This window comes from Canis aureus, chromosome 9 (genome assembly GCF_053574225.1).
Source record: "Canis aureus isolate CA01 chromosome 9, VMU_Caureus_v.1.0, whole genome shotgun sequence".
Taxonomy (NCBI): Eukaryota; Metazoa; Chordata; class Mammalia; order Carnivora; family Canidae; genus Canis; species Canis aureus.
The window spans coordinates 60,709,440-60,731,213 of NC_135619.1; the positions used below are offsets into that span (position 1 = coordinate 60,709,440).

General features: G+C 33.9%; 1 long non-coding RNA gene and 1 other non-coding gene across 2 annotated transcripts; both read left to right on the plus strand.

Annotated features, from left to right (window-relative positions):
* Positions 1-247: 247 nt before the first annotated feature.
* On the plus strand, positions 248-21,315 carry LOC144321003 (uncharacterized). The gene is made up of 4 exons (XR_013386675.1): positions 248-467; positions 1,000-1,036; positions 7,101-7,264; positions 16,452-21,315. It is a non-coding gene; the product is annotated as an uncharacterized LOC144321003 (long non-coding RNA).
* On the plus strand, positions 9,300-9,406 carry LOC144321514 (U6 spliceosomal RNA). Its single transcript, XR_013387156.1, has one exon. It is a non-coding gene; the product is annotated as a U6 spliceosomal RNA (small nuclear RNA).
* Positions 21,316-21,774: the final 459 nt, after the last annotated feature.

Sequence of the window (21,774 nt, forward strand, 5' to 3'; positions counted from 1 at the left end):
GCTCCATCCTGCTGGCAAACACTTCAGAAGCTAAGAACTCACTTTGTATACCTGCCATATGGGAGGAGAGAGGAGAGTGCCATTGGAGGGTAGCCATATTGAGTAAATAGTTGTTTCAATAGTCCTGGCCTTGTTTCTAGTGGAAATTTAATTCAGAAGTTGTGAAAAGATTCTTATTTATTTATTTATTTATTTATTTATTTATTTATTTATTTATTATTGTTTTTTACAGAGGGAGAGAAAGAGAGTGGGGTGAGGAGGGGCAGAAGGAGAGAAAGAATCTTAAGCAGGTTCTACACCCAGTGTGGAACCTGACATGGGGCTCCATCTCACAACTGTGAGATCATGACCTGAGCTGAAATCAAGAATCAGATGCTACACCAACTGAGCTAGCCAAGTGCCTCATGAAGAGATTGTTTAAGTCAGGACACCCATCACTGCACTTGATTTCACTCAATCAAACCAAGGTAGGAATTTGGCAATAGGCACCATTCTGAATCATCCCCTGCTCCCTGTTCTTTCTACTTGTATACCTGCTTGCAGAAATGAGTTGGACAATTTACTACAATCCAGAATTTAAAAGAATTTTTTTTTGTGTTAAAAAAAAAGTTTATAATTCTTCCAAGTTACCAATTAGCTTAGATCTCAAATATATGGATAGGTTGGTAGGGCAACTAGGGTGGGGTATGGAATAAAACCTGAGTAGAACCTTTCTTATTTTGTTTGATTCAAGCAAAATAAGCAGTTCTCATAGGCACGTAACCAATCTTTCATATAAATCCCTTTCCTCTGGCATTCGATTGAGATACAGGAGCCTGAAGGTTCCTGTACATAAGAAGCGTACAATGCATGCATTGCAGTGACTCAAGTTAGCTATTCCCCCATACATCCTCATTTCCTTTTTTCTTTTTTTAAAAAATGAAAACAAAAACAAAAATGTCTTTACTACCAAGGTTAGGAGTATCAATTACTAGCTAAAATCTTTTTTTTTTTTTTCAGGAAATAATTCTGCTGAAACTAATCTTGTCATATTAAGGTAGGTAGGTAAAGTAATGTTTAAGAGATTTCCCAACTTTTATTACTTATAGAGTGTCAAGATAATAATTCTTACAAAAAAACCCACTTTTTTCCCCCTTCTGTGGCTCTTATGATTCTATTATTTTTAGTGGCCCCACCCCCTCCAGGGTGTAGACTCATTTCTTCTCTCCCTTGTGTTAAGCCAGGACAGGAAGCATTTTGTGATGGGCAGGATAGATTTCCAGAACTCCCTGGTGCTTCTAAATCTCCTATTTTGGCTGGGGGAAATTACCCAGCACAATTTGTAATATCAGACAGCAGTATAAGGAGAGGCTAAATGTCAGGGCTGGGGAAGCAGAATGATGAGGGATAAATGTAATGGCCTAAAGCAGGGCTGAAGACGATCCCATTAATCTTTCATTTTACAGGCACTGGTTTCTAAGGCAGACAACAGGGACACAAATAGAAGAGGTGTGATCTGAGCAACTTATGGGATAAAACCTTCCCATGACAACCCACTTGGAATGTTACATGGCCTTGCTAATGCCAGCATTTAAAGGATTCTGATGTTCCTGCTGTTGTCTTAAAGATCTCATTAGAAGAACATAGATGAACATTCCTTGAATCTCTGTGGAAAATATTCACAGTTTGTGGGCCATGAGAGAATTTGGGGGGTTTCATTTTTTAAATGAATCGAACTCGTTTTAGATCATGGCCATTAAGAACTCATGGGAGCATGGTATTTTCTGTTATTATTGTTGCTGATTAAAACTGGACTCCAATGGTTCAATGCCATAATAGCAATGTCGAAACCCATCTACAATTGAGTCAACAATATCCCATGAAATCAGGTTAGGTCACAGTCAAATTTTTACCATTTCACGTATCTCACGTGACTGGTTCTGAATAGCCTATCCTAATCTTGGATTTACAAGTGAAATTGTTTATTTGCATATTTATTGAAATAGTGTGGTAGACTAGATAGAGTGGTTACAGTGAGATCCTATCCCTCTGCCCCTTCCCCCACATGCTCACGTGTATGTGCATGCTCTCTTGCTCTCTCTTTCTCAAATAAATCTTTAAAAAACAAGGATGGAAAATATGTTTGAAAGACCACAACACTAACATTACATGGCATAATTTATATTTTTCCGAGTATGTCAGGAATCACTTCAGAATTTTATAATTTATCAGAATTATTGTTATGAAAAGAAATTTTCAGTGCATTATAAGGATGCAAAGGGGTCAATTATATACTTATTTAAATGTGGAATATGCAATACTCTCATATGATCTTCTAAGTGACTAATCATACAATTCTCACAGCAGAGAATCTGATCGTTGGGTAATTTATGCATTTGAATAAGCACAATGTGTGAAAGAACTTATGTATCTTCAACTATGACAGGGCATAAATATTTTTTTTATCATTTTCATGTCACTGGGCTATTAGAACACTAGTGCATTCCAGAATTAATTTTATTTTTTAAAGATTCATTTAATTATTTTACAGAGAGAGAGAGGGAAAGAGAGAATAAGTCGGAGAAGGGAAAGATGGAGAGAATCTTCAAGCAGACTCTGCTTGAGCCCAATGCTGGATTTCATCTCATGACCCTGAGATCATGGCCTGAACCGAAACCAAGAGTCAGATGCTCAACTGACTGAGCCTCTCAGGCACCCTATTTTCCATCTTTTTTTTTTTTTTTTTTAAGAAATGCTTTAGGTTTTGATATTATTTGTGTACTACTAAAAGCAAAACTGTCTTCACAAATTTGACTTTTGCTGTGCATTGTGTAGAACAAGTGCATATGTAGAACAACTGAATATACACCTGTTGAATTATATTTAATGCTATAATCCTATTTACTAGAATATTTGATTAAACTACACAAATTATTTTCCAACTCGGCTATGGAATCTGGTTTCATGTGATCAAGTGTGACCGCTAATATTTTCATAAAGTTTTTTAACTTTCATTTTGAAATAATGTCAAATTTTAAAAAGTGGCAACAATAGTATAACTAATTCTCATATACCATCTCTCCAGCTTTCAAAAATGATGACATCTTTATATAACTACAGTTTTTAAAAATATTTTATTTATTTATATGAGAGAGAAAGAGAGCAAACGAGAGAGAGAAAGAGAGAGAGCACAAACAGTGGGGAGAGGATAGAGAGGGAGGGAGAAGCAGGAGCTTGATCCTGGACCCTACAGGACGCAAGGATCAGGATCAGGTTAAGTATCAAAGGCAGATACTTAACCGACTGAATCACCCAGGTGCCCCCTTATTGCAGTTTTATAATAATCAAAATTAGGAAATTCACGAAGGCATAGTACTATTAAGTAATCAACAGACCTGCACAAATTTTACCAATTGTCCAACTAATGTATTCTTTTCTGGTGCAAGATTCAATCCATAATCCCACATTGCAATCAACCATCATGTCTCCTTAATCCACTGCAGATTGATATGGTTCTTTGTCTTTCATGACCTCAAGCCTTTGAAGAAGACTGCACATTTACTTTGTAGACTGTCTCTTCTTTTGGGTTTGTCTGATGTTTCCTCACAATCAAATTAAGGTTCACATTTTTGGCAAGAGGACCAAAAAGGCATAATACCCTTTTCACTGCATCATATCAGGAAGTACATGTTGTTGCTAAGTCTCATTACTGGTCTTATTAATTTTGGTCACTTTAAGATTTGGCTACAAGAGACCAAACTTGAGATCATTCTGCTTTATTGTGACTAAACCAACTTCAGATCTTAACTTCACATTCAGACTTTAGTTTTGGAAACAGTTGTTGAGATAATGGTGTATGAGCTTTACTTGGAGACAAGATTGTTATTTTCTTTTGAATTTGTGGTTAGTTTCTAGAAACCAAGACATGGGTCTAAACCTTTTATGTAAGCTAAAGGAATCAGTACATGCAAGTTCAGTCTCTCTCATTGGTTTCTCTCTCTGTCTTGCCGCAGTTGCGGAAAACCCACCAAGATAACAGGAGTCTACTCTTCTTTATTAGAAATGAAGCAACATGGATCACAACCCTCCCCCCCCAAAAGAAATATCATATACTTGCAATTCTTCCATTTTCAATCCTTAAGTATAATACTCAACCAAATTACCTTTTCTTTCTTAGGGAATGATCTCTTGCTGACCTTAACTTCCCTTTTATTGTTAAAGGACATTATAAGGTCGGTTTACGTAAGGAGAAATAAGACCAACAGCCCAGTTCTTAATGACAGGAAAGTAGGAGAGACAAAACAAAAAAGTTTAAGAGCTGCAGGAAAAAATTACTGAGAGACTGTAACTGTATATGTCTCTGTGTGGGAAAGATTAGTGAAACGAGACTCATCCCTCTCTAAATCAGAAATTCAGTTGGAAATGAGAAGAAAGACCAACATAACACAAATGGTGAAGAGCCAAATATGGAAGCGCATGTGAAATTAAACTGTCCAGGTCCATCATCATATAAAAGCTGTGCTACCAAGAGTGCCAGCAGGTTGACATCCTGCTTATGTGAACCTAAACAGAGTTGATGAGATTGTTTTAGTGAGACTATCTGACCACTCTGGCTGCCTTATCATTAAAAGCAAAGAATGAGATTGCTAAATGATGAGCCAAGTCCTATGTATTATCACATCAGAAAGTATTAAAAAACGTGTGGTCTTCATTTATGGTTCAGTGTGTTCATATACTCAAGTAGGATTTATCCCTGATGAAACATGGTAAATATGCAATTTGGAACATCAAAGTACAACTATCTATAGTTTCTCTATTTGGGAAAAGCCTATGAAATCAGAGGGGAGAGATCTCTTTTTTAATAATTCTAGGATTCAGATAATTTAATGGGGAACATTTGCCTCACTACCATCGTAGAACAGAGTTGGTCACTGATACCCAACAGTTAGTCCTGGGTGGAGAAGCAATCACTATCACTGCATTCCTCAACATACAGATATCTGGGAGACAGAATGAAAGAGTTTGAGTCTAAATGCTCCAGATTATTAGGGATCCCGGCTGTTTTCACTGTTCTCTTTCAAGCTCAATCAGTCTTAGCTTTTTACATCAACAGTGAATGTTCACTTGACAAAATACATTCATAACTACTCTATATTCTATCTCTCTTGACAACACCATTCAATTATCAACCTGTCTTTTCTAAAAATGATGCCATAGAATTAAATTCATGAGCTGCTTTCCATGCTGCATTTTTTAAGTTTTTAAATAACAAAACAACCTCTGTATTTATTTAATACTTCCAAAAAGGAGCACATTTTTTAGCTACTTCATGATTAACTATTGAAATGTGTAAGCCTAGGAATTTAACAGGTCTGCAAAAACCAAACACCTTCTAAATCTGACTTCCATTTGAAAAATTAGAGAAACCATTGAACTCTTATTATAACTGCCTGTTGCTTAAAAGATCATACTGAATACCAAAGAGAAGTAAATAGATCCGATGAAAGGAATTTCTGTGGCTGGCTGCTTAGGTTTGTTTTGTGTAAAACACACCTTTTTTATTTAAATTAGATAAATGGCAGGGTTTCCTGCCTAATGAGACTGTTTGGACTCGTGGTTTGGAAGTGTCACCTCCATTCTTTATCAGATAATCATAATTAGGGCAAATGAACGAACCAGGGAAGTGGGAAGCAAGTCAAAAAGTATACTGAATGGAAACAAAAAAGACTTCCAACAAGCAGACCACCAGGGCGCAATCAGGGGGAAATATCTACAGTACAAACACACAGCCGGGGAAAGGGTGTTGGGCGACAATGACATGATGTGGAATTGTAGAGCTAATAGCAAGTTTGAATCCTGACTGTCCAGATTGCCTACCCTCTTGTTTTTAAATTACATCCGCTTTTTCAATACAGCCCCCAAAACTCCAGTGTTTCTTTCTTCCTCTCTCTTACTGTTCATCAAAACTGCCCGTGGTAGATTTAAATTGCATTAGCCCTTAAATTTGCTTGTGATATTTTTCTGCTTCAATTTGAGAAGTCTTTCAACAACATTGGCATTTCCCTGTCCTAGCACACATACACAAAAATTTTCTGAATACCTACATGTAGTCCTTTGGAAGCACTGTAGAATCCATATCAGATAATAATAATTGCTATCAGTCTCCTCTAAAATTCTGTTTTTGTTTTTTTTGTTTTTTTTTTATGAAGTTTCAATATTACTAAATGTCTTTCTCTTTAAGAAAGATTCCTGGGGGAAATTTCTAGGCCAAGCCAAGATCAAGACCTGAACTGCGATTAAATACAAAAGGGCACGGTAGTTGCTACAGGGATAGAAGAGGCCAAGGCCAGGTTATCATTCAAAATGGTGGAAAAACAAAAATAAGATAATCGTGTAATTAATTTGAAGGAAATGTGGAAGTAGATTTTTAAAACCTGATGCCTCAAGAACATGGGAAGTAAAGAACAGATTCCAGATTAGTGACTGGTTAGACATTGGAATGATAGCACATATATATTACTAGGCACCATTTTTCCATTAATTCTGATTCAGTAAGTCAAAGGTGGTGCACAAAGATCTGCATGTTTTAGGTGTACAGATGATTCTGATTCACATTGTTATCACATAGAACACTTTCGAGGAGCACTGTGCTAATATACGATTGAACTTGCTTTGTGGCAAGGGACATAAACTCATCTCAAATTTGTTTAAGCCAAAGCAGCAGGAATATATTGATTCAAGTGGTTGAAGTGTTCAAGAGAAGATCATTAAGGTCAAGATGAAGGTGGATCCAGGTGCTGAAAGGAAATCATCTGGAAACTTTTTCTGTCTTCTGGCTTTGCTTTTATACTTGCTGGCTTCATTCTCAGGTAGGCTTTGACTAGGAAAGGTATTAATATGGAACTAACAATTTTGGCTTAAGGTATACCAGCTTAGTAAACCTATTAAGAAGATGATTTCTATTTTAAATTAGTTCAACAAATTTACTTTGATTTGATTATATTGAAGTAATTTATTAAATTAATTAAATTAATCTATGGAATTAATTTGGTCTACTAAAATAACTGCAGTGGACAAAAGGATGGGGCATACTCATTAACTACCTTTGTCTTCCTCCCCAGAATTTTGGGATGAGATCTTCACACACAAACCAAATAGACTGAAGATGAATGAGGGTTAGAACGTGGGGTTGGATTTCCAAAAGGAAATCTGGATCCTACTCTCAGAAGAGGAAATGAATGCTGAGAAAGAATAAACAACCTATGTCCACTACACATGGATTCAGGTAAAGCAAACAAAGCCCTGGGCCTGAATACAATGAATCTAGCTAATGGTCAGCAACTCAGTAAGAAGAAAGTCAGCTTATGGAGAGGTAGTTTTTTATTCTAGAATAAGGATGTGTTTTCTTGTCACAGAATGTGTACTCTCTGCTTTGAAGAAGCACGAGTGTCTAGGAGTGTATTTAACAGGTTCTGGGAGAGTTAAATTCAATAGGTACTAGAAGGTATTTTCACAAGGGCAAAGTTCTTTGAGGGATTTTGATAGATGGGTGTAGAACTCTGAATGCAAAGACTTCAGCAACAGACTATTAAGTAATTTAGTCATACTCGGGCAACGGGGCATACTGGGTGTAGTCAGTTAAGCAGCCAACTCTTTGTTTCAGCTCAGGTTAAGATCTTCAGGGTCATAAGATCCAACCCCAGGTTGGACTCTGTGCTCAGAGGGGAATCTGCTTGGGATTCTATCTCTCTCTTTCTCTCTCTCTCTCCCTCCACCCCTCCCCTGTGCTCTCTCTGTAAAATAAATATTTCTAAAAGAAAAAGAATTTAGTTACAGATAATGTTTTCTACTGCTGATTTACCTCTAATCAGAAACTCTGAGAATGTTCAAAAGTTTTATACAGTGTGCTAATTCCAAAATAGATTTTACTTCAATAAATTTCTCGGGAAAGTTAGGAAAGGATATACCAATGATGTTTGATAAATGAAAAAGGCCATAATAATCTGTGATTAAAAGCTATAGGTTGATGTGAAAGGTAACATATTCATTGTTAGTTTATTACCTGTCAGTTTAAGGTCTTTGACACTCAGCACATGTAACATAGTATTAAGCTATATATGGATACACATATAAAATACATATATAAGAGCATATAAAGTATATATTATTTTACTTTTTTATTTTAGTAAAATAAATATAACTTAAAATTTACCATTTTACCTATTTTAAATATATAGTTTAGTGGCATCAAGTACATTCACATTGTTGTACAACAATTATCACTATCTAAATGCAAAGCTTTTCATTAACACAAACTAAAACTCTGTATCCATTAAACAATAGCTCCCCATTCCTCCCTGGTAGCCATTGGTAACCACTGGTCAACTTTCTGTCTCTGTAAATTTGACTAGTTTAGATATTGCAGCTGAGTTGAGTCATATAGTGTTTGTCTTTTTGTGGCTGTGTTATTTCACTTAGCATAATGTCCTCAAGATTCACCATAAATAGCATGTAGCAGAATGTCTTTCCTTTTTTCTCTCTTCTTTTCTTTTTAGAGAGAGAAAGTGACAGTGGAGTGGGATGGGGAGGGACAAAGGGAGAGAGCAAGGGACAATCTTAAGCAGGCTCCATGTCCAGCTCAGAGCCCAATATGTGGCTCGATCTCAAAACCCTGAGATCATGACCTGTGCCAACACCAAGAGTCGGTTGCTTAACCAACTACCCAGGTGCCTCATGTCTTTCCGTTTTTAAGACTGAATAATATTCCATTGTGAGACTATACTACATTTTTTTAAGTCATTTATCCAGTGGCAGACATTTCAGGCTATTTACATCTTTTGGCTATTCTGATAATGCTATGAACATGGATGTACAGAACACTATATGTAATATATATATTATATTATGTACTATATGTTATATATTTTAATTATTATATATATTATGTATTATATTACATATATGTGTATATTTTTAATGAAAAAAGAAAAGTCTGCAAATGCATATAAATGTATATTTTAGCTGGTAAATATCAAACTTTTATATTTTGGATTATAGCTGTCATTACCATAAAAAGAATCTTATAAAATAATTTTACTTTAGGGATCCCTGGGTGGCGCAACCGTTTGGCGCCTGCCTTTGACCCAAGGCGCGATCCTGGAGACCCGGGATCAAATCCCACGTCGGGCTCCCGGTGCATGGAGCCTGCTTCTCCCTCTGCCTGTCTCTGCCTCTCTCTCTCTCTCTCTCTCTCTCTGTGTGACTATCATAAATAAAAAAAAAATTAAAAAAAAATAATAATTTTACTTTAGAACAAGTGAGTGCTTGCTTTGGCAGCACATGTACCAAAACTGGAAAGCTACAGAGAAGATTAGTATGGCCCCTGCACAAAGATGACATGCAAAATCATGAAGCGTTCCATTATTTATAAAAAACAAACAACAAAGCTAAATTCTCTTTAGGTAGAAAGCCTAAAGAAATTAATTGTGGAAGTTTATAGACTTTAAATAAGCATGAATAGACTTCAGATGACTGTTGTGTAAATAAGACTATGCTGTGTTATCCATCGTTGCTCCCAGTGTGTGATACCACCTATGGTACTTAGAAGTGTAGGTGGCATCTGGACAAACATTTAATTCCGTGGTTATATATACATCTTTTTTTTTTATTGTGACAATATGTCGCCAGTGCATAAAACATGAGGCAACCTTAGAAAAATGCCTTTTTAAAACAGATGCACACACACACACACACACACACACACCCCAGTAGGCTTGAAATATATGATTTTATTTAAAAAGTAGTAAGTGGATATGGCAAAAATTGTTAAGGTAATGACTGAAATTTTGGTAATTTATTATGTACTTAGGAAAAAATAATGGAAAACAAATCTATTACCAGGAAGAAAGATAAAAGTCATTTAAGTTTGCATTTGTATGCATGGAATTGACAGAATAATAGGTCATAACACATTAGGGAGAGAGAGCTAATGTAGTACTTATTCAATGCATTTGCATACAAGAGACATATAAAAAGGAAGAATTTGACTGGGGTTTGAACCAAGACTTGAAAGAGGTGATAGAAAGAAACTTTTGCCTCATTGTTCACAGTGCTGATGTCAGATTCTCTTTCTGCCAAAATTAGCTTAAATAGAATGAAGTGATTTTCACATTAAGTCCTTTTACAGATGCACCTGGTTTTCTTGTTCATTGTCAGTTGCAAACCCCAAATGTTACACTGAACACATTAACATTGCATTTGTCAGACCTATAGAACAGTTAAGTTCGTTCTTAGCAGAGAATGGTTATTGTTTTCTATTTCAAAACTGTTTCTACATGACATCTAAACGCTAGAGGTGAACTGTAAAACTCAGTTCAAGGTACTCGATCTTTTCTCTATCGAAGGTTAAATAGATAGGTTCTCATAGGTTATCTCCAAAGCAGTGAATGAATCAAAGTTTATTTTTGGATATTTTGATGTTTGGCCATTTCCTGAAATTTATCTGTGCTGAAACTTGTTAATTTCATATCTTTTTTTTTTCTATTATAAAGCAAGAATCATTGTAAAGGATTGTAAAGGATGAAAAATTGGGTATTTTGATAGGATATAAAGTCATTTCGTTTTAGGAAAACACTTTAAAAATGTCAGTTCTTATTATCAGAAGGCCATATACTCCTGATGCTATTATAATCTTAAAGATTTGAGCTGAGAGCATCATATAGGAATATCTCAATGCGTTTCAAACGAGTGCTTCTTAATTATCTTCCCATGAAATATAGGAAACTGGCAAGATAGACACTAGACGGAAAAGGCCTTTACCTGACACTTTGGAAGCCCATGGCTCCACCACAGTTTTAGGTCCATAGAAAGTGCTAAATAAACTTAAATTTCTGTGGATGACTGATACTATATGCTCATTTGAATAAAAGTCATCTAAAATTTCTAACTTGAGCTTTAAAAAATATCCAAAAACTGTTAAGGAAAAGCTAGCTGTCTTTGGAAAGTTAAAACTTATGTTTTGTAAGCACAAAATTAAAGGCAGAAAATTTTAAACATTTTTAGTTTATGTCAAAGATATAAAAGTATATGGAGTTTATGGGAAAATGTATTAAGTCTGAGAACACAACACCCTTTTTCTGGATTATTTGGTATTCTTTCTCTTTTTTTCTCTCTTGCCATAAGTATATCTATCAAAATATATCCTAGATCATTAAATTTCATTGCATTTCCTAGATTGTGGAGTACTTATGATTTTTGAATACATTAACTTCAAATTTAGATATTATAAGCTCAAAGCTGATTCTTCTTAAAGGAAAACAGGCTAATTATATCCATTTATTTAATCTCTATTAAAGCCATCACAAATGATTTATTGAATATTTTTAAAATACAAATACCTTTTCATATAGGTCTCCAAGAAAATGCTAGAATCACAGAGTATGCCCTCTGATGATTTTTATATTCAAAAAGATTATCTTTTCAAAGTTTCAATAATTAGAAAACTATTTTTGCAATTTAAAAATATATACATGTATACTATCAACATTCTTAGATTCTGGAGTCTATGAATTAATATTTTTCAAAAATTGGTACAAAGTACTTGAAAATGCAAGATAAAATACTGATAAAATTTTAAGAGTGAAAAATATGGAATTAATATTCTCTACTAATATCATCTATTAAAATGTGTTATTTAAGTGAATGCCTGGGTGGGTCAGCCATGGAGCATCTACCTTTGGCTCACATCATGATCCCGGTGTCCAGGGATAGAATCCCACATTGGGCTCCCCGCAGGGAGCCCGCTTCTCCCTCTGTCTATGTCTCTGCCTCTCTCTTTTATGAGTAAATAAAATAAAATCTTTTTAAAAATGTGTTAAGGACAGTATTGTACAGCATTTTTCAAGCGTGTCATGAAAATACTATTTTTTTTGCAAAAATGGTTTATGATAAAAGGAGTTAGTGTTCTAAGAAATTAGGGATGTGTGTCCCAGCAAGCCCTAATGCACATTATTGTATTAAGGTTTCTAAGACAGTAGGATTACTCTAAAATGGCTTTAACTTGAACTTATGTTTCATGCTGTTTTTTAGTGCACACATGGAATGGCTTTCAGAACTGATGTTCGCTAGAATAGTAGAAGGAGGCCAGAGAACATAATGTTTACGAGGATACCTTGGCACTAAGATGCTTGGATTCAAATCTTGCTACTTAAGTCTTTACCTTGGAGTTTCTCTATCTGTGAAATGGGAACACTGAAATAATAGTATCTGTCTTATAACATAAGTATTATATTAATTAACATATGTAAGGGCTTGGAATAATGCACAGAACAATGGGCACTTAAAAAATGCTGTTATCAAAATTTGGTAAACCGTTCTGGGGCTTTGAAGTAACCTATGATCAATTCATTTGTTCCCATTCTATCTCTTACTACATATGCATGATATGTATGTGTGTGTATATATATGCATACATGTGCATCTATCCATCTACTCTAATCTATTTTATTTTTTAAATATTTTATTTATTTATTCATGAGAGACAGAGAGAGAGAGAAAGGGAGAGAGAGAGAGAGAGGCAGAGGGAGAAGCAGACTCCATGCAGGGAACCCGACCTGGGACTTGATCCCGGGTCTCCAGAATCAGGCCTTGGGCTGAAGGCGGTGCTAAACCGCTGAGCCACCCGGGCTGACGCACCATCTAATCTATTTTAATAAGTTTTGCTTCTTGGGGCACCTGGTGGCTCAGTTGGTTAAGTGTCTGTCTTCAGCTAAGGTCATGATCCCAGCCTCCTGGAATTGAGTTCTGTCTTGGGCTCCCTACTCGGTGCAGAGCCTGCTTCTTCCTTCCCCTCTGCTGCTCCTCCCTGCCCCCTGCACCGCTAGTGTTTTCATTTTCTCTCAAATAAATGAATAACATTTATAAAAAAAATTAAAAATGAAAATATAAATTTCATTTATCTGCAAGTTACAAAATATTTTCAATACAAAATCATAGGGAAGCCTGAGTGGCTCAGCAGTTTAGCATTGGCCTTCAGGGAGTGATTACGAGTCATGGGATTGAGTCCCACTTTGGGCTCCCCTTGAGGAACCTGCTTCTCCCTCTGCGTATGTCTCTGCCTCTCTCTGTATCTCTCATAAATAAATAGATAAAATATTTTTTAAAAGAGAAAAAATACAAAATCATAAAATTAATGTCAGATATAAAATCTTAAGATTAGTTTGTTAAAAAGTATTTTACTATATTTTCCTAAAATACAAATAAAATCATGTCCTTTTTTCCAGGAATGCTGTCCAGTTAGCTATCTGAATTAGAGAAAGCATTTGCTAAAGACATACATACCTTTGACTCAGCCCTCTTATTTCCAGACTACTACACAGAGCTCCTTAAATCTTTTGCTGGGACTTTGAAAATGAATTTCTGCTCAAACATGTGTTCTCTTTTGTAACCAGAATATAAGTTTCTGAGAGTATTTTCCTCTTACTGTGTATCTGGTTGCTAGACACACATGGTCTGTTCAGATTTCCTCCTAGGTTAGACATACATAATATTTTTATTAAAATCCATACATTTTATAATGAGATTGAAAGAAATAATTCCACATTGCCCATATACTGCTCCTATTTTTCCCATATTCTCATAGAATGAGTAAAAATGCAAACTTATTTATGCTTTATTTTAATTAAATTGATATTTTTAAAAAATGAATCACCAGTCTAATGTACACTGCTAAAAAATAAGAGAGGAATTTATTGGCTTACATAATTATACCATTCAAGCTGTGAAATTTACTTTAGGTACTTCTGTATGCAAAGCCTTAAATCAATGGGTCTCAGTGGGGATAGTACCACCCTCCAGGGCACATTTTGAAAATTTATGGAGGTTATTTTTAGTTATCATAACATTTGGGGGGTAGTCACTACTAGAGTTTTGTGAATGGGGCCAGGAAGGTTAGACATCCTGCAATGATCAGGATTGTTCTGCAAAAAAATATTATCCATAGCCTGCAGAGTTCTAAATATCTTCCATGCATCCAAAGTGCGTATTTATACCTAAACCTAAAGACTAAAACTCCATTTTACATATAAATTCAAAACAGGTTTTTGGGATAGCTTTAAAGCAAACTGAATAGCCAAGAAATGCAAATATTATATAAATCAAAGAAAACTTGTTCTGTTTTAAACTTTACCAAGAATTGCATATCACTTTGAATTTTCCATTAAATGTGGCCATATTTCTCATGGAATTTCTGGATCTTTCTCAATTTGTAGGTTCTGAATGCAAATTTGTAATAGAGGATATCTGAGGCTCTTTTTCATAGCCAGGTGAAAATACTATTAAAATTAGTGGAGACATAAAATATAGGCATCTCATTAAATTTTATTAATAAAGGTTGTCTAAAAATAACTCATGTTCTTAGCTTTCTATATTTGAGTATTTCGAAAACACAATGAAAAACTTAATTGTGAGAAAACATTAAAAAATTATTTTTCATTTTCTATATTTAGAATTGGACCATGAACCACGTGGGAGTTAGGAACACTAACCTTCTGGTGCAGTCAGAAATTCATGTGTAGCTTTTGACTCCCCCAAAAACTTAACTACTAATAGCCTACTGTTGACTGGAAGCCTTATCAATAATCTAAACAGTCGAGTCACACATATTTTGTATGTTATATGTATTATATACCGCATTCTTAAAATAGTAAACTAGAGAAAAGAAAATGTTAAGAAAATAATTAAGGTAAGGAATAGAAAATAAATTTACGGCACTATCCTATATTTATAAAAAGAAAAAAAATCCATATGTAAGTGGATCTACACAGTTCAAAGATGTTGTTCAAGAGCAACCTGTAGTTGTTTGTTTGTTTATTTATTTATTTATTTATTTTCCAGAGAAAGAGAGAGATCAGTGAAAGAATACTAAGCAGGCTCCATGTCCAATGTGGAACCTGACGTGGGGCTCAACCTCATGACCCTGAGATCATGACCTGAGCCAAAACCAAGAGTTGGATGCTTAACCAGCTAAGCCACCCAGGCACCCTAAAATATTGTTATAAAAAAGGTTTCAATTAAGAAGTATTAGGAATATGAAGAAATATCAAAACATTTTTGAACACTAGTGTTTTAGAATCACACTTGTAGGTAATACTGAGAGCAATGACCTAACTCTTCTCAGTTATGTGACTGCCTTACAACCACACATCTAGTACTACTAAGAAAGAAGCAAGACACCAGATTTCTATACTTCTAGCAAACTCTATAAAGCTATAGTTGAAGATAATCATCGTGTGAACTTTCAATAATATACACTTACTGAATTAAAATACAGGATTAAAGGAAGATAATCAATCAACCAATATTTGTCTTAAATTAATTCTTATCCTCCTATGTTTTAGAGTAAAACAAAGTGCTTTTGCAACTTTTCTGATAACTCCTTTTGACTCTGTGAAAAATACCAGAGCACTTTGTCTTAGTTAAATCTACTGTCCACTTTGAGTCCTGCCTTAGAGACCTTAAGACTTTACACACCTTAAATAATAATTGGAATCATGAATCATCTTTATCTCCAAGTCAATAGAAGACCCATGTATGCACTATGTTGAGGGAAAAACAAAATCCCAACCCCAAATTCCAAATCACTTTGTTTTCAGGATTAAGCAGACTTAAATATTACTTCCTTTGCTACTTCAACTGAAAGAATGTGGGTCTAAAAGCAGTTTTAGTAAGACCTGAATGAAATTATAAAGCATTTTAAAAATGAATCCTATTCTCCCGAGTTTTAATAATAAAATGAACCTTGTTCCTGGAAAATATCAAAATTGTGGTCTAGAAATGATGTGCAGTGACTAGCCTACGTAATATTTGAGTCTGTGGAATATTAATTTACTGAATGATTGGTTGCTTATTGCAAATTTGGTCAGAAATTTGGCAGTGCTGACTCTGGTACAGTCATTCTCTCTGTTCATTATCTTGTAGGTGTGCTACCTCCTAAAAGGGTCATAAGAGCAATGTGCTATAACTTGGGCTTTCTTACAGCTGCAGTTCTACCTAATTTGTACTTTGGCACTCGAAAGATTATAATAAATGAAGTGCTGCTTTCAAAGTTTCAGACACACCAATTTTTTCCCCGTTTGGCAAAGGTGGATTTAATTTGACTTTCACGAGTGCAAAATCTGTCTCCTTAGAAGTTGGTCAAACTATTAATTTTATGGCAGGGACAACTGAGTACAGTAAACCTTTTCACAAAGCCAGACAGCTTAACCTAATTAAAGGGTTGTTTTGACAGGTGGTTTAAAGTAGAATGAATACTATCAAGAACGTTTCAAGAAATGAGTTTGATGAATGTGTAGAGTGTGCATGCAGGTGAAAGGGTGATTTGGAAAGCTCTGATGACAGGTATGTGTCCAAAAAGTGGAAGGTAGACTTCAAGATTTGTCTGTGTATTTAATTGGCAATTTCTTTCTCTTATTTAGATATTTTAAGAGATGGAAAACATCAAGTTCATGTGAACACCAAAAGATACCGAGAATGGACATTGGCCATGAAAATAACTTGCAAAATAACTTGCTTGTTTTGGAGAAGAATAAAAGTCTCCCTTTAAGAAACTGGAGGTGTGTTAGGACAGAAATTTTAATTTTGAATTGAGATTTTTCTGAATATTAGTAAAAGCTTTCATGCTTTATTTCTATTGGAATTTTTGAATCCTAAGACTTGAGACAATATAGAGATATTATCAGTAGCCCATCTTATGATAATTTGATCAGTTAACATATAACTTTTGGGCAACTTTTTTTGTCCTTTTATATGGGTTTCAGAAATGAAAAAATGAAATAAAAAAAGATCAATTTTCCAGGCTATGTTTCAAGGATGTGCTCTCAAGAGAAGAATCTATAAAATTCGTTCGGAAATGGCAGCATGTGGTCTTCTACTTCATGTGCAAAAAGGATTGATTCTCAGAATGCAGATTCTTTATAAACCATTCTTATTTTTCACCCTCAGTTTCTTTTCCCCAACTCTTCACTAGAAAGTGCAATTAAGGTGATACAAGCTTCTGGATCCCAGAAAGCAAAATGAAACCAAATCAATACAGGTACCTATAGATATTCAGTAATCATATGTTATATTTCTCTAAAAAGGTGAAAATTTCTTTAAAATTTAACACATTGACAGTTTCAACATTTTCAGAAGGAATTGCCTTGGCATATGCCTCATCAAATTGCTTCCTTATCTCTCTGATGATGGATAATAACCTCTTAAAAAGAACCCATGAGAATTTCCATTTTCATTTATTTCTGTACTTATAAAATTTTAAAATCTGAAATTGCCAATAGTTAAAGTGACATTACTGCCGATGACAAGAATAATAACAAATTTTAAAGTAACTTGTTCAAAGTCACATACCATAAATTAATATGTAAATTAATTGATAAAAATGAAATTTAATCCAAGCCTTTAAAATTTGAAGCACATTCTCTTAACTATGATGAGTCTTCAAAAATATGCTTTGTAAAATTTTGTTATTCTAATTTAATTAAACAATTTAAGATAAAATCCACTCAAAATCTAATATTTGCACATTCAAAATGTGTTTGGATTAATACAGATCTAGCTTAAATTCTAAAACATGGCCTTGGGGATCCCTAGGTGGCTCAACAGTTTGGCGCCTGCCTTCAGCCCAGGGCGTGATGGATCCTGGGATCCAGTCCCACATCCAGCTTCCTGCATGGGGCCTGCTTCTGCCTCTGCCTGTGTCTCTGCCTTTTTCTCTATCATGAATAAATAAATAAAATCTTTAAAAAATAAAAAATAAATAAAAAATAAAAACGTGGCCTCTACATAGGACAAAGAAATAAGATGAAAATACCAACTATATTGAACTAACATATAGAAAAAACTATTGCCATAACTATGAAAACTTTTTGCTGATTTAAGGTAACTAGAAGTAGGAAAAAAAGGAAAATTGACCAAAATTATGACCTGGCTTCAACTGGGTTTTTGTGAGATAAATGCCGCCTCAGAAAAAAGAAAATTCACACTGCTGTCATCAAATCAACGTGAGCACTGACTCATGATCTAGACACTAATAACAGGACATTGATGTATTTTGTCTCATTGTACTTTGGATACTGGTCTTTCTTACGTATACTGAATCTTCCCTGCAAGCTCTGCCAAATGTTATTAAAATGAAGGGAGCTTTATAAACAACATAAGCTAATGAGCAAGAGCAGCATGAAAAAGTTTTGTGTGCATTCTAAAAGTTATAGATCCAATGAGTAAAGGGAAATTGTTGAGATAAGATAATTAAAAGAAAAAATTCTTGATAGCAGATAACTCAGAAATTATATTTAAAAGTTGAATAGCTAGAAATATTAGAAAACTCGGTAGTAGAAGCAGGTGAAACAGACAACTTCAGGATAATAGAACTTTCTTGGATCCGAATTTTAGAAAGGTACTCGGTCTACTATCTTCTCTCTAAATATGTAAAGAGTACACATGCCTACTATTCAGAGGATGAGAACAAAGTCAGTATCTTCTTCAGTCCCTTGAAATTGTGTGGAAATAATTTTTTATCATGTAGTCAAAAGAAAGAGTAAAAGGTACACAAACTCACACATGCTCACTACACTCGTATTACATAAATCACTTGCAAATATTTTTCCCATTCTATGTCTTTTTACTCTCTTGATAGGAACTTTTTATACACAGCATTTTAAAGTTTTGATGAAATCCCATTATTTTTTTCTTTTTTGTTTCATGTTTATACAACACAGATATCTAGGCATTTCATAAATGTTCTTTAAAAAATGGAATCTGCCTGAACTTCCCCCCAAAACGGGATTTCATCATGGGATCACAGAAATACAGAACAAAATTTCTCAACCCCAATTCCAAAATCCAAAAACTATTGAAATGGAAAGTTTCTCTAACTCAGTTAAGAATGAAATTTGTACTAAATATAGTCACAAAACTAGATGTACTCTTTATTTATCTCACTTGGTAGGAATATTTGTCTATTTTGTTGCAGAAATATTAATGTATTTGATTATGCAGACCTCATTCAATCTAATGAGTGGCACATGTACTGAATCACTTTTCTGAAATATAAAATATTCTGAATTTTGAAGATATCTTGTCCCAGGAGATTCTGTAAGGGCTTGTGAATCTTCATTGACTTAGTAAATATCAATGGTGTAACACCAATTTAGTGTCTAAAAAGCTTTCCTGTATATTACCTCACTTGAACCTCATCAGACTTTTATAGTGGGTGTTATTCTTATTTTGCAAATAAGAACACTAAGTCTTAAAGAGGTTATATGACTTTCCCAAAGGTAATAAAGCATAAGAACTGAGAGGTTGGATCCCATGTTTTCTGGCTCCAAATCCCAGTGGATAGCATGGTTTCTATTTGCTCAGTACACAGAAGAGATCTGCTAAACAAGTTTATCCCCATATAGTGTCATTCCCTTCGAAAACAAAATATTAGTGTTGATTATAAAAAATGGTCTGAAAGTGAAGTATAAAAAAAGTGTAAAAGTAAGAAGACATTTTCAGGAAAATGTAAACAGAAAAGAATACTATTCCTTATACAGCGTTGCAAACCCTCAGAGACAATTTATAGGGAAGGTAATATTATCCCCATTTTATAACTAAAGAAACTTAGGTAAATAGTTATGTATAACTTGTCCACAATTTCCAGAGTTATTGCTGTTATCACTCTCCCTGTCACACTATCACAATGTCACACTACTGATACCATGAAATGGGTATTAAGGCAAAAACATTTAAACAGAATAAGTAGGCATTTTTAAAAATCAGTTAAGGATGCAATTCACAATGATAAGATAATTAAGTAACTTTGATGAACACAGAGTATTGAATATTGCCACAAGCCACAGTAGTTAGAAAAGTAAAGTGAAATTGATATTAAAGTCAATTATATAAGTTGACAATAACATATTAATATAATTTGTCTTCAGATAATGTAGGTGATAATTAATTGCATAGATTAATTTAACATATTCATATATAAAAAATCTGTTCTCTTTATACAAAGGCTGTAGCTCCTTTTCAAGTGCATAATGGAATATTTCAAAATTTGATCTGTATGATTCAGGGAAAATATCAGAGCCCAAACCAGATGTTTTAGAGGTTATATTATTTGACTGCAGTAGAATAGCACATTAAATTAATAACAGCTAACCACCATCCAATAAAAAAGAAAGAAAATCACCTTTATCCAAAGAAATCAATAAAAATTCCCAAATATCTATAAACTTAAAACAAATCTACCTAAAATTTTTCCAAAGTTTTAGGAAATAAAATCTGCAATTATAATGACAATCATACATATAAAAATTTACGGTATTTATCCCAAAACATATAAAGAGGAAAAAATGTTATTAAATGTTTTTATTAGTAAAGAAAAAAAAATAGAATAAACTATGCAATCAAGGAAAGGCACATATAGTTAGACACACACACACTCATATGCACATACCTTTAAGGAGAATAGGTACTGCTAGAAAATTAACAGAATTTACGAATTGAGATAAGATTAAATTTTTTGAAAGATAAACCACTGGCAAAGCTATTCATAGAAAGAATAAAACTGCTTGCTATTATAAAATAGAGGATAAAACCATATTTAAAAAAACAGCTTTTAACCTGAATGGGACAGTAATCATCAAATATATTCAAAATGTAACAACAAACACACACACTTTTTATAATACCAAGCTTCTATAACTTTTCAGAAAATTCTAACAAATCATCTGAGAATAGATACTTCCATATAATTTGATCAGCTTTTTCTAAGTGTAAGCTTAGAAAACTGTAAAAAGCAAGGAAAGATGTTTAATCATAATTGTAAATAGAAAAGATATGAACTGCTAAAACAGTAAAATATTACCTTTAGCTATCATATTTAGATTTAAAAATAGTGATGTGATTCAGTAGTGCTGAGACAATTAAGGAAAAAATTCATAACTGGCTCATGAATGTAAAAATTGATTGTGTCTTCCTGGAGGCATTTGCTACAGAAATACTGTAGGACGTCTAAGCCAATAATTTATAGCTAAGAATTTGATTATTTGATTTCAGGATGTAGTAAAAGCAAAGTGTGTATTCAGACATATATGTATAAGGATCTTTATTACAGTGTTGCTCTTTTTTCCTGTATCTAATAATATCTGTATGGTCAAGTCAATTTTGGTGCATCCACGTGTCTATAAATGGATTATTATGAACTCATCAAGAGAGATGATACAGAGATCTGTTTATTGCCACAGAAATACCTTCATCATTTATGGGAAAATACAATAAAATATCTAAAAATTATTTCTCATGTGTTTTTGTTTATGCATATTGCCTTATGTATATTATAAAATATATTTATACTATATATAATGTGTATATAACTATATATTAGGTTATATATTTCATATAAATAATAGCTAAGTAGTTAATAAGTTAAACAAATGCCCCTATCATTTGTTAAACATGCACCAGAAATGAAATGTTGGGGAAGACTGGTTCATAGAACTGTTAAAACTATAACTGAGTGTGGAAAGATTGGCTTTACATAAGTAAAAGGAAAGGAATATAAACAAAATTTTAGAGGCAGAGAGTGTGGTGTTTAGTGGGTGACCTACACTGGACATGAAAGAAACCTGATTTATGGTCAATGTATACAAGACTTGTTCCTGTGGTTGACATAAGCAACCTTCATTTATCTGAAAACTTGATCTTCTAGAGTGAAAATCTTTTTTTTTTTTTTTTTCTCTCTCTCTTCACTGG